The sequence below is a fragment of the Rhinatrema bivittatum genome, chromosome 5 (assembly GCF_901001135.1).
Source record: "Rhinatrema bivittatum chromosome 5, aRhiBiv1.1, whole genome shotgun sequence".
NCBI lineage: Eukaryota > Metazoa > Chordata > Amphibia > Gymnophiona > Rhinatrematidae > Rhinatrema > Rhinatrema bivittatum.
The window spans coordinates 356,163,078-356,178,370 of record NC_042619.1 but is presented as its reverse complement, the minus strand read 5'-3'; positions in this window follow the sequence as shown (position 1 = coordinate 356,178,370).

Below are 15,293 nucleotides of genomic sequence, written 5' to 3'. Positions count from 1 at the left end.
TATTTGATGTTCTTGCACCAAAAAAAAAAGTGATCATATTTTTCTTATTCTCATAGCACATTATTGTCTCCACTGGTCTTTCTGGATTCTGTAGAAAATCACTCAGCTTCTCTTAAAAATCCTTCAGGGTACTGCTTTTACATTCCTCTCATTTTAAGTTGCTACTCCCCCTCCTGCTCCATCTGTGATGGTTTGCGGTACCATTAAGGGTAACCCCCAGAGCAGGAGCAGGGCTGGAGCCAGAATCAGGGTTCGCCAAGCATCAGGGTCTTCTGTCTGACCCATCCACCTCCCCCTCAAGTTGAGCTTTCAGATTTGGGTGACCAGCTGGACTTAAAATAGGAGGTGCACTTGGATTGGGATGGAAGGACACCCGCCAGAGGAGGATTGAGCTGTGAAGAGCCAAGAACAGAAGGGTGCTCACAATCAAATACCAGACAGATCCAGGGGAGTGCCCCAAAAGATGAGACATAAAAACAAGGCAAGAATAAACAGAAGCAGAAGGCCACAATAATAGGACCAAAATCACAAGATAGAGGACAGACAGGCAGAGCCCAGTGAAACCCAGAAGGCCACACAAACTGGGGCTAAACAACAAAGACAGACAAACAAAGCAGGACAAACATAGACTGAAGAAGAAGGCCATTAAACTGAGGCCAAACACCAAACAGAAGCTAATTAAAAGTCTAAAGCTAGAAGGCCAAATACAAGACTAAGGCAACAGAGGGCCACAATGAGGAACACATGACCCCCAAGCCGAGGCAAGGTACTGTGGGTGAGGCAGGCTTTTAAGGCTGTGGCAGTGCAGGGAACATGGCCGCCAGCAGGACCTCCAAGCCATAGGGCTTGGTCCACTGAGGGCCCCCTGCTGGCAGAAGGCATGCACTGAACACAGGTCCTCACTCTCTGTTTCTCAAGATTCCAGCTCCTTATTACTCCTTATTACTCCTCCCCCTAACCTAGTAACTCATGATGGATTTGTTTTTACTCCTTTGCCCCTGAAATCTGCAAGTCTTCCTTTCTCCCTTCAAATAACATATTCTGTTAAATATAAATTGAAAACTCCCTTTTTAAACCTTGCCTTTGATTTTTCTCCAATATCCTAATCAAAGTTTTTGTAAGATCTAGTACATAGGCTCTCAGTAAATGCCACTATAGCCTGCCTTATCCTCTGTACCTGCCCCTTGATATTTATAACATCCCTTTGTGTGCTCTTTACAGTAATTGTCAAGTACATTGGAATACATTTGTAGGAAAGGGGTTAAATAAAACTGTGCTGTATTCTTGTGTGTGTGGATTGAAGGAGAGACAGAACAAATCGCTTTTAGTTAATGGTCCATGATTTTGTCTAATCTGCATTTTACTGTCAGAACATTAAGAGTCGTCCCCCCTTCCCTCCACCTGTACATATTAATATGCATGAGACAATTTGCAAACAATGGAGCTAATTTCATAATATTTATGCTGGTGCATAATAGTCTCCTCAGCCACATTGGTTGATTTGTAGAATTCTGGTTTAAATCGCCAAGATGCGCAGCTGATATAAAACTGGACAAATATCAATCAATCAATCATTCTTAATATATTTATGTACAACAGATCAAAATTCTCTGTAGATTTAATTTTATTATGGAATTTATAACAATAGAGCAGCCTATGATGGTTCCCTTCACTGATTTTTTACTATATTTTCACTGTACACTCTGAAATATAGTTGAGAAAAATGCTTTTCTGAGAATGGAGTGATTAAGTATTACTGTTTGCTGCCCTTTCATGATGTTCATAGAATATTTTTAAGAATAAATCCCCATTGATCTACTTTTAGACTAGACACCCCTGGACTTTTGTTCATTAATTTTCATAACCATACTTAAAAATAAAATTAAAACACCAACAAATAAAAATATGTGACACATACTGGCAAGAATTCAGATCTCAAGGAAAAGCAGCCTATAGATAATTTCCAGAGATGTGTTTCGCAGATTAAAAATGTCTTCCCAAAACGTTTTAAGATTAAAAAATAGATATTTTATATAGCGTAGCACTCTGTCATTTTTGAATCACTTTTTTTTTGTGTTTGATCGTTTAGCTAGAAGGGGAGTGAAATGATAATACTCTGATGAGAGAGTGATGATTCAATTCATCAACTAAGTCTCTATGAGGGTGTTCTACCTGGGTAGAAATTGCCTGACAGAAAATGTCTCTCTTCGGTAGTGACTGAAAGTCTGCTGGGGGGTTCATAGTGTATGCACTTTTGGCGGTATTAAAAGGAGTCGCTTCTATGAGCCACTCTTGGCCATCCCCACGGAAAGTGGGTGAGAGGCACGTGGAATCCTTCAGTGTGTACATACCTCACAGCCTTCGCTTTTCAAAAAGAAACTGTGTGTGTGTGTGTGGTCTCTCCTTGAACTGAGCGCTTCTTTAAATTGCAAAAGAAAGTGGCAGATAGGGTGTGGCGACCTTGTGAATTTATTTGCAAGCTTTCCTAGCTGAGAGACGATGACCAGGGCAAATCTCTATTCAGATTGCTTCTATTCCAAAACCATTTGTGTTATCAGTATATCTTAGAAAAAACACATTTATGGTCTTTTCTTTACATATTAGGTAGCGGGCGTTGTGTTTTCATATAACTGATATCTCTACGACCGCGACACTTTCACGGAGACCCATCCCCTTTATCAGTGTTTCACAACCTAGCGGTGCTTTAAAGCCCATGGTGCGTTCTTACATAGCTCAATCAATCAAAAATGTTTTTGACCTCTGGAGGGTAAATAGTGGGGGAAAAACATAAATAGCTGCTGTCATAAAAAAAACCCAAAACATATGTTCAGGAGATATTTGAGGGGAAATAAAGGAAATATTTGTCAGGCCCCCAAAAATGTATTTAGATGAACCATCATTGGCACTCCCTAAACATCCTTCACTGTGCCCACAGGCACGTCTGTAAACAATTATTCACCCAAATGCATGCGTCCTTTAATTTGTCACTGGCAGCATTGAGACCTGAATATATCTATCTATCTGTCTATCTACACATTCCAGTCAGAGTCATGAAAAGCTCTGGGCTGCAGCGCCACCACTGGCATGTGGCTTTATTCGTTACGGCAGTAATCAATTTTGCCACATTTAAAATTTCTTAAGCTTTTGGAAAAATAGGAAGGCTAGCCAGAAAGAACAGCCTTTCTTAAAGCCCTCTCTAAAGTCTTCTATGCAAAATCCAGTAGGCCCAGTGCAACTTTTCACACTGGGAATCTTGGTCCTTGTTTGTTTTTTTTTTTAACTGCTTTGATCCCACCCTGCCCAGACTATGATAAACCTGGAAGGCAGACATACAGCTTTAGATCCTGTTCCAAGACGCAGAATTTGAGATGACAGAGCCCAACCAGTGATGCCTAAATTGGTTTATGAAGATAAACCGGGTCTGATCCCTGGGGTTAAAAAGAAAACGTAAGAAATGCCAATCTAAAATAATCAATATGTTTTACAAAAAGTGTATTCCTGCCATGTAAAAATGACAGCTTTCCTAACTAATTATATCTGGGGCTGATATATTCAAAAGTCATTTAGACGGATCGCTGAAAAGTTATCCATCTAAATGGCTAACCCACAATTTTTAAAAGTCTTATCCGGCTAGAATATAGCCAGATAAATTGACAATATTCTGGGGGTAGATAAGAGGCACTCCAGGGAGGAGCAGAGTTAGCCGAAAACTGATTAACTACACTGTAAGAAGGGCACTTTCAGCTCAGGGGTGTGTTTTAGAGGGGGCGATGTTAACAAGGGTCTAAGATCCTTGCGTCCTAGGCAGAGCAATGTAACATTGCCCCCCCTCCAAAAAAAAACAACCCACCCTGAATTGAAAGTGCCCCTCTTATAGTGGTAGATATATAGAGCGTCGGACTGTCTCGCTTTCTCTCTCACTCTCTCCCGTGTTCCCTCTGGCGCAAGCGCCTATGGGCTTACTCGTGCAAGTCTTGGCCCTACCCTGTAATGCTCATCCCCTATCCCTTTTCTGCCTTCTTATTCTTGACACGCCTACTTCCCAGCTTCTTAAAATTCATGCCGCAGCCCACATACCTGTGTATGGAGTCATTTTTGCGCTAGCAAAGCTTTTAAAATTGATCTGAAAGCATTCACAAGTTTGGAAGAATAATACTTGCTACTTGACTCTACCCACTTGGCCTGTCGGAGATGGAATTGCGTTAGAGGTTGCGCATGTGTAGGGTCCTTCGTTTTCAGTTTAAACTGACTTTCACCCATAAATTCCTGGATTTTTCCGAAGGTGGCAATCGGTTTAAACCAATATTCACCCTAATTTTAGGCTGCTCCAGAGCTGTGGCTGCAGTGTTTCAAGGCCTCCAGCAGCTGCTGGAAGCCAGTGTGGGCCAAAGCGCATGGCTGTGTGAAGTCCTGCCGCCCACCAGTGAAAGGGCTCACCCTCCAGTGCCACCCATGCCGTGTTTCAAGTACCACCTCCTCAACCCCCCCAAGCAGCCAAAGTGCCAAGAATGCATCAGAAGCAGGCCATGTCCACCAGAAGGCTCCCTGGTCCTGCACAAAAGCAGACGCGCAGTGCTGCGCAGTGCGGGAGCTTCGGTAAGCGTGCTGCTGAAGGCGAGAGTAGAAGTTTGGCGCCACCACCGACAAGGATGAATGAGGCTGTGGGGGGAAGAGAGGGACATGCTAGGCAGAGGATTAGGGAGGAGAGATAGGGGTGCTGCCGAGCGGGTAGGTGGGAGAATCTGCTCAGTATTGTTATTCTGTCTTGACGTCCGTCCACCAAATTAAACTCGGGTATTCAACCAGAAAAATAATGAATCATTTTTTTTCCATTGGATTTTCTCCTGTTTTTGTTCTTGTCACAATCAATTCCCCGGAAAAATAAGAACAATAAAAAATGAAAATGAAGGTCCCTGTGCATGTGTGTAGAGTTGAAAATTAGCCTTCCAATATATGACCATTTTTGGTGATGTGCCATAGCATATATGTAAGAGCTGACCTGGAGAGGGTGTGCTCTCAGTAGCTGATAGAAAAAGGGTGAAAGGAGACACAAATAGCATTAGTTTTGTCCTCTGTATGCAGATTTGGAAACTCCTTTATGAATGACAAAGTGCAAAGGAGTAAAGATCGGGACGCCCTTAAAGGACCTGGCACTTACCCTGGTCCGCCTTAAGGCTTAGTCCGGAAGGGAATTCTGATTCCCAGGCATTTCCCTAAGCAGGAGGGAATAAGACAGCAGGACCAGGAGAGACCAGGAAGGCCCTGGGAACCAGGAGAAGGCAGCTCCCATGACAAGACAGTCTATTGCTGTAACGTTTGATTTAGAACCGCGGAAGGGAAGCAGGAGCTTTCCTCTTGTTTTCTGTTTTGCTGTATATAATAAAACTGCTTCTGTGGAGAAAAGGCGAGGGTCCAGACTACTCTGGCACTCTTGGAAAGCCAAAGACCGCTCACACATCATCACATAATTGAAGAGTGCCCCTTATTGCTTGGAAACTTCTGATTAGATGTGGCTAATTAGGGGTGGCACTCACTGTTCATTTAGCCAAGTCACTAGCAGGAGTCTGCTTTGAGAGATTAGCAATGTTTCTTGCGTGTTTTGTGGTTTCAACTGTCCGTCCGTATTCCTTCTTGTTATGGTTACTCACATCTGACCAGCCTGTCTGAGACCTCTGCTGACTGTTCAACCTTATGGCTATTCTCACTATTCTCATTTCTGCCTCCTCCCACCAAGGCTTCCAGCTTGCCTGTAAAAATATAGATTATATAAAGCTAGCTAAAAAAAACCCAAAAACAAAACAGGAAATATCTGCAGCTGCACAGAAGAAAGGAGAAGATAAACTTTAGAATGCATCATGTCTCATGTTTCTGTAATCTAGCTAGCCTTTAGGTTTCAAAACTATACTTGAAAACTGTGTTCTGTTCTGACTGCTACCTATACAATCTTCGACTATGCAAAATATGTCCTTTGAAAGGGGCTCATTGCTTAGTAAGAAATCCTATGTCCTTACACTCTCCCTTTAGCTAAATTTTGCCCTTACCCACAATAAAGCATATTACGTGGTACATTAGTAAACATAAGTATACGCATAGTACATGTAGGATAGCTAGTGTTATGTGAATACCGCTCTAACTCCATGCAAGGTCTGTAGCTTCTTTCATGGTCTGTGACCAGCATAACATATGTTGCTATAATACATAATCAGGATAATTTTTAAATTCCATGTGGGGCTTGCAACAGAGGTAATGCACATAGATTTATGACAAAAATAAGAATAAGCAGAACACAGCCTTAATATGGCTACTGTTCGGTATTACAAGTGCTTGGTCACAACGCCTCAAGATCTTTACAGATAAATTGAAACAAGAAAATTATAATAAATTAATGCAGGAGAAGTTATCTTCTGGTCAGTTGGCAGAAGATAGACAACACTGTGAGCAGCATGAAGCTGATTTAATTGAGAGGCTAAAAATTACTAGTCCCCAGAATGAGGCTTTAAAGTCAGAAATTACCTGTTTGATAAAGATGTAGACTAGAAACTATTTGGGAACACTCTGAACCTCAACCCATATCTCCCTCTAACTATGAGAATGTGAAAGAAGGTGATATAAAGACACTATGGACAGGGGAGCAGGTGATCCAGAAGAGAGCAGGAGTGAGGATGTAATTGCTGTATGCCCTCTCCATGACAGGACTGTAATCTGTAGGGATGTGAATCGTTTTTTGACGATTTAAAACAATCGTCAGATATATTTTAAATCGTCAAAAATCGTTAGAGCCGCGATACAATAACAATTCCCTCGATTTATTGTCAAAAATCGTAAATTGGGGGAGGGGGGAGGGCGGGAAAACCGGCACACCAAAACAACCCTAAAACCCACCCCGACCCTTTAAAATAAATCCCCAACCCTCCCAAACCCCCCCAAAATGTTTTAAATTACCTGGGGTCCAGTGGGGGGGTCCCGGCGCGATCTCCCACTCTCTGGCCATGGCTTGCGTTAAGAGAAATGGCGCCGGTGGCCCTTTGCCCTTATCATGTGACAGGGCGAAGGTAGCGCCGGCGCCATTTGAATATTGGCAAATCGGCCCGAGTGCAGAAGGTCGCTCCTGGACCCCCGCTGGACTTTTGGCAAGTCTTGTGGGGGTCAGGAGGCCCCTCCAAGCTGGCCAAAAGTCCCTGGGGGTCCAGCGGGGGTCCGGGAGTGATCTCCTGCACTCGTGACGTCGGGTCACAGGAACCAAAATGGCGCCGGCGCTACCTTTGCCCTGTCATATGGTAAGGGCAAAGGGCCACCGGCGCCATTTCTCTTAATGCAGCCATGGCCCGAGAGTGGGAGATCGCGCCGGGACCCCCCCACTGGACCCTAGGTAATTTAAAACATTTTGGGGGTGTTCGGGAGGGTGGGGGATTTCTTTTAAAGGGTCGAGGTGGGTTTTAGGGTTGCTTTGGTGTGCCGGTTTTCCTGCCTTCCCCCCTCCCCCGATAAAACGATTTTTTAACCTGAAAAACTAAGACTATCAGATTCCCCCCCCCCCTCAGCCAAAATCGATCGTTAAGACAATCAATCGCACGATTCACATCCCTAGTAATATGTAGTCCTGTGAACAAGAAGCATGAACCAGCTTCTCAGTCAGTGAGGTTTCGCAGTATTTGTTATCGAAGGACAAAAGGACAAAGAGCTAAAAATTGTTGGAAACCCTGGATTTTGGGGGAGAGACTAGGAGAAGGAGTGGGCTGTCGGCCACCTCTCCCTGAGATCTACCGCTACAGGAAAGGACTTTTGTTGTTTTACCTGATAAGATCTAAGGTAAATGCCGCTGCGAGGAAGTCCTGGGATTGTATAACAGCTGCGGCAGAGAAGGACGTCGCTGCTTACATCTGAGAGGCGTGGCCACGGTTTTTAAAACTAGCCGTGGCACGTTACCAGCTTGGGGAGAGACTAAGAGAAGGAGTGGGCTGTCGGCCACCTCTCCCTGAGACCTACCGCTACAGGAAAGGACTTTTGTTGTTTTACCTGATAAGATCTAAGGTAAATGCTGCTGCGAGGAAGTCCTGGGATTGTATAACAGCTGCGGCAGAGAAGGACGTCGCTGCTTACGTCTGAGGGGCATGGCCACGGTTTTTAAAACTAGCCATGGTGTGGCGCTTTGACGCCGCTGGCGCGACGCCTAAGCCGCGCGCGCCGAAGGGGCGTGCAGCTTGGTCCGGCTTAGTCTAGGTGAGTTTGGGTGATTTGGCCAAGAGTCTAACCTTGCCAACTATTCTTTCTGGATGGGGAAGAAGAGGAAGGCAAGGAACCTGACTTCTTCACCAGTGCCTTAAGTAAGCACCAGCCCTATGGATCAACACGTCGTGAGACAGAGGGTTGATCCAAATCAGGAAATGATGGGAAGCTCATCGTTAGCTTCCATTAGTCCTGGAGAAGGACCTGTTTTACCACCACAGCTAAGCAAGAGTTCATCTACTCAATTGGCGTCAGAACTGGTAGGACTTAATCCTTTGGAAGTAAGCTTGGAGTCCCAAGCAGGAAATCAAGGGAATGAGAAATCATTAATTAATGTATTACCTGTTGAACCTATTCCAGTTCTTTCTAGTACCATTATCATGGATACTCCTCCGGATAATGTTACTTTATCAGATGTGTGGAAAATTATTTCAAAATTAGATAATAATATTGCCATTATGAACAGATCATTGTCTACCGTGATAAATGTTAATACTGAGAAAATTAATGAGCAAGGGAAAAGAGTTTTGAAATGTGAAAAAGAGGTATGTGATTTGAAGGAAAAAATGCAATTAATTCAAGCCTCAGAAAATATATTTATGTGTGATAGTTTGACTATGCATAAAGAATTAGAACGTATGGAAAATAGAGAGATAAAAAAATTTGAGATTGGTGAATTTTCCAATAACACGTTTACTTTCTCCTCTAGAAATGTTTAAAAAGTTTCTTAGAGAAGTACTTATGTATAAGGAAGAAGATTTTCCTAATTTATCTAAAATATATTATTTTAGTAGGAAGAAAGAGAGAAATATTCAAAATGATGACCTGGAAAATCCACCAAGTTTGGGTATATCAACCTTCTTGGAGGAATCTCTGGACATAATTGAGAATAGGGCTACTCTCTTTATTGCCTTTTTATCAGAGCAAGACAAGGATAAACTGTTTAGAAAGTTTTTTTATTAACAAGGATGTCTCTTTTTGTGGATACAAGATCCAAATTTTCCCGGATGTTGCCAGAGCCACTCAAGCGAGGAGAAAATCTTTCCTTGCATTGAAACATTGTGTAGTGGCTCTAGGGGCAACTTTCTTTTTAAAATTTCCTTGTATATGTTATATAAATTATAGAGGGAAAAAATTTGGGTTTACGGATCCAGTTCATTTAGAGACTTTTTTGTTAGATAAAACGGTATCTGAAGTTGAAAATTAGAGGTAAAAGGTCCTTAAGTAAAAGTAGATCTCTGTTCTCCTTTTATGTTTAAGTAATATCTAGAGGCAGTCTCAGGTAAGGTATATGGGACTGTTTAGATATTATTTGTTTGTAATTGATTGTGGTGATATTCTCCCCCAATTATGTACTATGTATAACAATAGTTAAATCCATAGTTGGTTTGGAAAAGTTTGCCTTAAATATTGGGATACATATTTGTAAATGTTTTTTCATGATATAATCATTGAAAAATTAATAAAGATTAAATTGAAAAAAAAAAAAAAAAGAAACCCTGGATTTCACATTCAATATTTACCTCCCCCTCCCAGCAGGCCCCGCAGATTAAGTTGGGGGTGGCTGACCCCATTCCTTCTACTCTCTATGTGGCACAGCCCATACTTGCTTAAACAGTGGGGTGTCTGGCCTCAGCTGATAACCTAAATTCTTCCTTGATATTTGTAAACCTGCAGAATACATGGCTAGCTTTGTATGTCCTAACACCTAATTTAAAGTTTGCAATATTTTAATTGTGCAGCTATTGTTTTAGCAAAAAGATTTTGTAGAAGGAAGGAGAGAGCTGTCTCATTGTAAACGTTTTTTCTCTCTTCCTTCCGTCTCGCATGACCAAGTTTGAAGGAATGTAAACATTTCTGGTTCATGTGATTAAGCAATCAAAATCTCGTAGTTAGAAAACAGTGAGGATTTTTTCTTTTATTGTGTAAGCTAATCAAAGTAGCGTTTTTCTCCTTTAATGTGCAGCTCAGTTGCTTATTTTGTGATGTGATTGAAAAGATTAAAATTAACCTCTCTTTCTATGTGAGATTTTCTTTTTTTTACAGATTGCTCTACTGGAAGAAGCGTGAAACCTGAGTTTTTGTTTTCTCTCTCCTAGATTTTGTTTTGTTTTTATAACACATCTGTTTTAAAAATTCTGATTTTTTTGCTTAAATCTCGATCCAAAAAAATTTATTTTTTTGGTTTTAAAAGGCCTACCTTTTGAGCTCTAATGTTCGATAATTGTTTACTCTTTGTGGTTCTCTCTCATTATGTGTTCTGTTTGTGTATCATAAGTGTTGTACATGTTACATTGTGTACAGATGAAGAAAAAGTTTACTGACTATAGAAAAGTGCAATGAATAAACATTAGCTTCTGACATCATTTAAATGAAACAGACACTGCTGAAGTATTATGGGCAAAATGTTTTAAATAATGTTCTTGAATATAATATGCAAAGTGATGATAATTGAATTTGTTTTTCCTCTTTTTCCCCTGTTAACTTTTGTTTAAATTCAAAACAATCCATGAACTTGTAATCAAGTGTTGCGCTCCTCCCGTGGCCGCAGAAGCCGGGGCCTTGCCTGGTTCCCAGGGGGCCGGGGCCGCCTTCGTACTGGTGCGGCAGGAGCCACGCCAGGGTTTCTCTGGCAGCACGGAGCCGCACCTGTCATTTCTCCATGGCCCGGAGGCCGCCCCCGACGTCCTCTCCTCAGTGGCCTTGAGGCCGCGGTCCCTGGATTCAGTTGTGGCTTGGAGCCGCTCCCTGAGGCCTTCCGGCTGCCTGGATGCCGTTGCTTCCTCGACGGGGCCTGCTCAGAGGCCTGACTCCTCCTCCTGCAGGGCAGTGGCAGGGACACCGCTGTCCAAGGTCCTGACTTCCTCTTCCTGCTCCTTCTAGGGGGCAGGCTTGCGGCTCTCTTCCCTATTTAAAGGGACAGTGAGAGTGCGGTCCCTGTGGCCCCACCTATAAGCTCCTCCCAGGGAGTTACCTCTCTAGCCCTACAAAAGGGCTCAGTTGCCATTCAGCCTTCGTCTTGGAATTGGGTCGTGCCACTGCTCCTGGTTCAGTGTTTGCTCCAATCCCATGTCCTGTTTGACTGCTTCCTAGGATTTCTGTTCTGTCCGACGTCCGCTTCCATGTTGGCTGGGACCCAGGTCTGGAAGAACACTATCTCTGGTTGATCGCTCGCCAGGTTGCCACTCTGGTGGCTACTGATCCAAGTGCCATCTGTTCCAGCATCCTTCTGTTCCGGCATCCTTCAGTTCCAGCATCCTTGTGTATTCAGTGTCTTCCATGTCTCTGGTTTTCTTGTCTCGCCTTCCAAGGTAGTACCCCTGGACTCTTCTCGGTACTGACCTTTTGCCTGTTCCTTGACCATCCTGCCTTGGAATTGGGTCATTCCACTGCTCCTGGTTCAGTTTACTCTGGATCCCATGTCCTGGTTGACTGCTTCCTGGGACTTCCGTTCCATCCGGCGTCCGCTTCCGTGGTGGCTGGGACCCGAATCTGGAAGGACACTCACTCTGGTTCATCCCTAGTCAGGTTGCCACTTTGGTGCTACTGATCCAAGGGTCATCTGTTCCAGCATCCTTCTGTTCCAGCGTCCTTGTGTCTTCAGTGTCTTCCATGTCTCTGGTTCTCTCGTTTCGCCTTCCAAGGTAGTACTCCTGGACTTTCTTCTCGGTACTGACCTTTTGCCTGTTCCTTGATCATCCTTGTCTGCCATCTGCCCTAAACTATGCCTGTGACCTGACTACGCTGATTGCCTTCTGGAACCCGATCTTGCCAGAGGGCCAGACCAACCCTGCTGCAGGCCAAGGGTCCACTTCATGCACAACAGCAAGGAAGCACTGTCTGGACTGATCTCTTGGTACCGACCTTACTTTCCATATGGACTCCTCTTGCTGGCCTCCCATGACCTCCGTCCTTCTTCCTAGACAACGACCGCACACCCTTGTGGTGGTGGGCCTACTCCGAATTGTCTCTGCTGAGATCCTGTGAGGCCCACCTGAGACCATCTCATCCTGTACTCCGTCTCCTGGTGGCAGGCGCCCTCCGAGTCTGACGGGAGGGCCGGACTAACCCTGCCCCAGGCCAAGGGTCCACGTCATGTGCAACAGCAAGGAGGTACTGTGGGGAGTTTGATTTTTTTCTGTACTGCATTTCTTTTTGGTTTTTTTTTACAAGTACTTATGAATATATTTTTCCCTTTCCCTTTTCCTCCTTCCATTTTTTGGGGTTTACATTATGTGTCATGATTTTATATGTACAGTTTGAATGAATGAATGAGCATTTCGGTTGCTTTTGTCTGAATATTGTGTGTGTTACTTTATAGGAAAGTGGGGAAAGAAAGGATTAGATATTATGTAGCTGCTTCTTTGAACGATAACAAAACAAAACTGAATATCCATATGAATAACGTATATAGGGATTATTACATACAAGAAGTTATGGATATCCATATGAACAGTGTATATAGGGATTATTGCATACAAGAAGTTATGGATATCCATATGAATATTGTATATATATATTTATTTATTTATTCATTTTCTATACCGATATTCGATTTAAAATTTCACACCGGTTTACATATAACAAACATGTCTGGAGGCAGGCCTCTTAAAGACAAAATACAGTGTAACAATTTAACAAAGTAATTCTAATAAACTATAGTTACAATAACAAACTAAATTTACAATAACTTAACAGTAAAAATTTACTGATTCGGTATTTTCCTGCTGGAGAGAGGAGATGGCAGGGCTTAAAAAAAGGGAGTTGTAGTCAATTTTCTGATGGGAATGCTTTCAGAAAGAGCCATGTTTTGAGGCTCTTTCTAACTTTGCGAAAAGGAGGGATTGTAGAACTGTCCGATAGTCTGGAAGATGTAGCAGAGGTCTGATTTTCCTGAGTATCTGTAATCTGTAAAAGCCTTCCCTTATTTGTGTGTTTATATGATTTTTAAAATTCAGATCCTTATCCAGAGTAATTCCAAGGTCTCTAACTGTTGTAGGCATTTTGTATTTGAGCAGTATTGTGGGATCTGTGAGAGGCGTTGATGCAATGTTGGAAAGGTGTAGAATTTTTGTTTTGTTCTGATTAAGAGAAAGTGCCATTTGTGAGAGGACTTCATTTATTTCAGAAAGATATATTTCCCATTGATTAAGTGTATCCTTGATGTCACCTTTGATGGGAAGCAGGATCTGAACATCATCAGCATATAGGAAATAAGACAAGCCTACTTTGTTTAGGTGTTTGCATAATGGGAGCATATAAATATTGAAGAGGGTTGGGGATAGGGAAGAGCCTTGAGGGACTCCTTGTGGTAGGTGTATGAGGTCAGAAGATTTATTTTCGTATGTTACCTTGAAAAATCTATTGGAAAGGAATGATTGGAACCATTTAAGGACGGTGTCATTGAGACCAATTTCTCTTAGCCTGTGGAGAAGAATCTTATGGTTGACAGAGTCGAAAGCGGCAGAGATGTCTAGAAGTATAAGGAGGAAAGAGGTACCTTTGTCAAATCCCCGAAGTATTGTATCTATAAGGGTAAGTAGTAGTGATTCCGTGCTGTGACCTTTCTTGAAACCATGTTGGGTGGGGAGAAGTATATTATTATTTTCTAGGAATTCAGAAAGTTGGTGGTTAACTGTTTTCTCTATAACCTTGGCCAGGAATGGTAAGTTGGAGATAGGCCGGTAATTAGACAGGATAGTTGGATCCAGTTGAGATTTTTTAAGAATAGGTTTTACTACTGCACATTTAAGGGAATCTGGGAGGAGACCTTGCTCAAGAGAAAGGTTGACAATGTTAGTGATGGGTCTTGCTAGGCAATTTGGGATTAGTTTGAGGGTTTTGGTAGGTATAGGGTCAAGTGGGTAAGCCGCTGGATTAATTTTTCGGATGATGGTTTCTGTCTCAGAGGAGGCGATAGTTTCAAATTGTGACCAAATTGTTGTAAATAAGGAAGAGGGTGTTGAGAGTTCTGGGTTGATAGGTAAGCTTTTTGGACTTATTTCGGATGTTTTGTCTTTAAGGTATTGGGCAAATTTTTGACTTGTAATTGTTGGGATATCTTTTTGGAGTGTGTTGTTGATAGGCTGAGTCAGTTGGGTAACATAATCAAATAGAACTTTCGGATTGTATTGGTAGTCATGAATTCTTTTAGAATAGTAATTTCTTTTAGCTGTGTTGATGTCAGTTGAATATATGTGGAGCAAAGTTCTGTATCGGTCCTGTAGCTGATTTGTAGGGTTTTTTCTCCAGGCTTTTTCTGCATGTCTTAATAGTCGTTTTTTACACCAAGGTGTTTTATGTTTTGCTGAGGTTTTTGTTTCTTTTATGATGGTGGGGCATATAATTTTTGCAGTTTCTGTATTGATTGTTATATAGGGATTATTACATACAAGAAGTTATCGATGATTGTTCTAAAGTTTCTTATTTATTTAATCTGTTTTTTATTCATCTCATATCAGGTATGAATCCATAAACACAAACATCTGAATTAGTGATGAGAGTGCAGAGACTGTACTTCGAGGACAGCTTTCAGAGTGCTGTGCTATGAGAATTGTACACATCATATCCCTGGGATAAGCAGCATGGAATCTATCAACCTTTTGGGATCCTGCTAGGTACTTGTGACTTGGATTAACCACTGTTAAGTTTGGATAAGATTTCTCCTCCAAACCTAACCACTGTAAGGTTTGGAGGAGAAATCCATTAACTGCTATCAATCAAGTTTACATTAGGGCAGATTTTAAATGTTATGCGCGTGGGGTACATTTGTGCACGCCACCCGGCGCGCACAAATGTACACCCAATTTTATAACATGCGTGCGCTGCCACGCGCATGTTATAAAATCCGGGGTTGGCGCGTGCAAGGGGGTGCACACTTGTGCACCTTCCGCGCGCTGAGCCCAAGGGGAGCCTCGATGGCTTTCCCCATTCCCTCCAAGGCCGCTCCGATTTCGGAGCGGCCTTGGAGGGAACTTTTTTTTCGATGCCCCCCCACCTTTCCCTCCCTTCCCCTATCTAACCCACCCCCCAGCCCTAACTAAATTGCCCTCCTACCTTTTTTTCAG